General features: G+C 36.6%; 1 pseudogene; it reads left to right on the forward strand.

Annotated features, from left to right (window-relative positions):
- Window positions 1-1386: 1386 nt before the first annotated feature.
- On the forward strand, window positions 1387-2499 carry LOC102952417 (annotated as a pseudogene).
- The last annotated feature ends 665 nt before the right edge of the window (window positions 2500-3164 follow it).

Consider the following 3164-nt stretch of genomic DNA (forward strand, 5'->3'; position numbering starts at 1 on the left):
AAAAGGCAGTTTTTATTAGAAATAATAATTAATGGAGGGGCCAAGATGGTGGAGAAGAATGGAACTTTTTTTTGCCTGTCTTGTCCCTGAAATGCAGCTAGATCAAGACCAAACCATCTTGCACACCTAGAAAACTGATTTGAGGATTAACACAACAATCTTCACAACTTTAACCACAGAACTTGGCAGTCTTTTACTTCCTTCAAAATGATGAAATGAAGGAATTCATCCCTACAGAAAGAACAGGAAAAAATAACAGCCAGGGACTTAACACAGATAACGGGCAAGATGTCTAAACCAGAATTTAGAATCACTATAAAAAGAATACTAGCTGGAGTTAAAGAAAGCATAGAATCCCTTTCTGTGGAGATAAAAGAAGTAAAAATCTAGTCAGGATGAAAATAAAAATGCTATAACTGAGCTGCAATCCTAATGGATGCCACAGTGGCAAGGATGGATGAAGCAAGTCAGCGATATAGAAGACAAATTTATGGAGAATAATGAAGCAGAGAAAAAGAGGGAAACTAAGGCAAAAGAGCATAATATAAGAAGTAGAGAACTCAGTGACTCGTTAAAAAGGAATAACATCTGAATCATAAGGGTCCCAGGAAATGAAAAAAGATAAAAAGGGGTAGAAGGTTTCTGTGAGAAAATCATAGCAGAAAACTTTTCTGACCTAGGGAAAGACACAGACATCAAAATCCAGGAAGCACAGAGAACTCCCATTAGATTCAACAAAAACCGACATCAACAAGGCATATCATAGTCAAATTCACAAAATAGTCAGGCAAGGAAAAAATCATGAAAGCAGCAAGGGGAAAAAGAAGTCCTTAACCTACAAGGGAAGCCAGATCAGGTTTGCAGCAGACCTATCCACAGAAACTTGGCAGGCTAGAAAGCAGTGGCAGGATATATTCAATGTGCTGAATTGGAAAAATATGCAGCCAAGAATTCTTTATCTAGCAAGGCTGTCATTCAAAATAGAAGAGATAAGAATTTTCCCAAACAAAAACTAAAGGAGTTTGTGACCACTAAACCAGCCCTGCAAGAAATTTTAAGGGGGAATCTCTCAGGGGAGAAAAGACGGGAAAAAAAAAAGACCAAAAGCAACAAAGACTAGAAAGAACCAGAGAACACCACCAGAAACTCCAACTCTACAGGCAACATAATGGCAATAAATTCATACCTTTCAGTTCTCACCCTAAATATCAGTGGACTGAAACCTCCAAGCAAAAGACATAGGTTAACAGAATGGATGAGAAAACAAGATCCATCTATATGCTATTTAAAAGAGATCCACTTTAGACCTAAAGACACCTTCAGATTGAAAGCAAGGGGATGGAGGAGGTTCTCTGAGTTTGCTTCCAAATGCATCTGCAATTCAATATGTCTAACCACTCCCCCCTCCAAACTAAGCCCTCCAATCCCAATAACCCCCGAGTCTTCTTTGACATGGACATTGGAGGGGAGTGAGTTGGGTGAATTGTCTTAGAATTGTTTGCAGATACTGTACTGAAAACTGCAGAAAATTTTCGTGCATTGTGTACAGAGAAAAAGGCATTGGACCCACCACTGGGAAACCTCTCCATTTCAAAGGATGTCCTTTCCATCGAATTACTAAGAAATTTATGATTCAGGGTAGAGACTTCTCAAATCAAAATGGGACAGACAGAGAAAGTATTTATGGTGGAAAACTTGAAGATGAAAATTTCTATTATAAGCATGACCAGGAAGGCTTATTGAGCATGGCAAATGCAGACTGCAATACAAATGGTTCTCAGTTCTTTATCACAACAGTTCTGACTCCTCATTTGGATAGGAAACATGTGGTATTTGGCCACATAATTAAAGGAATGGGTGTGGTAAGGATACTGGAAAATGTATAAGTGAAAGCTGAAAAACCTGCCAAATTGTGTGTTATTGCAAAATGAGGAAATTGAAGAAAGGGGATGACTGGGGCATATTCCCAAAAGATGGCTCTGGTGACAGTCATCCAGATTTCCCTGAGGAAGCAGATAGAGACTTAAAAGATGTAGATAAATTTTTACTAATAACAGAAAACTTAAAAAATATTGGAAATACTTTTTTCAAATCCTAGAACTGGGAGATGGCCATTAAAATATATACAAAGGTTTTAAGATATGTGGAAGGTTCAAAGGCTGTTATTGAGAAAGCAGATAGATCGAAGCTGCAACCTACAGCTTTAGGCTGTGTTCTGAATATTGGTGCTTATAAACTGAAGATGTCAAATTGGCAGGGAGCAATTGACAGTTGTTTGGAGGCTCTTGAAATAGACCCATCAAATACGAAAGCATTGTACCATAGAGTTCACGGATGGCAAGGATTAAAAGAATACGATCAAGTTTTAGCTGATCTTAAGAAAGCTCAGGAGAGAGCAGGGAAGATAAATCTATCCAGGCAGAACTGCTGAAAGCCAAACAAGAGATAAAGGCACAGAAAGATAAAGAGAAGACAGCGTATGCACAAATGTTTGCCTAATAAGGAATTCAGTTTTACTTAAATATACATTGATTGTATAAAGGCAATAAGAAAATTTAAAGGTTTCTGTCTGTTACAGATGATCCCTGATGTGTTCCTTTGATACTTCAGTTTCTCATTGTTTACAGTTTAGGAATACCGAAAAGGGTTCACTCTTTTTTTTTTTTTTTTTTTTTAGAAAAGGGTTCACTCTTAATAAAACAGTGTTACAAAATACAAAAAAAAAGAAAAAAAGAAAGAAAAGAGAAAAGAAAAGAAAAGGAAAGAAAAGAAAAGAAAAGAAAAGAAAAGAAAAGAAAAGAAAAGAAAAGAAAAAAGAAAAGGGGTTGGAGAATCACCTATCATGCTAATAGTCACCAAAAGAAAGCCTGAGTGGTCACACTTATATCAGATAACCTAGATTTTAAAATAAAGACTGTAACAAGATATGAAGAAGGGAATTATATCATAATTCAGGGCTTTATCCACCAAGATCTAACTACTGTAGACATTTATGCTCCAAATGTGCAAGCACCCAAATATATAAATGAATTACTCACAAACATACAGAAACTCATTGACAATAATACCATAATAGTAGGGGACTTTAACACCCCACTTACAACAATGGACAGATCATCTAAACAGAAAATCAACAAGGAAACAATGCTTTGAATGACACACTG

Source organism: Panthera tigris, chromosome B2, assembly GCF_018350195.1.
Source record: "Panthera tigris isolate Pti1 chromosome B2, P.tigris_Pti1_mat1.1, whole genome shotgun sequence".
NCBI classification, from domain to species: Eukaryota; Metazoa; Chordata; class Mammalia; order Carnivora; family Felidae; genus Panthera; species Panthera tigris.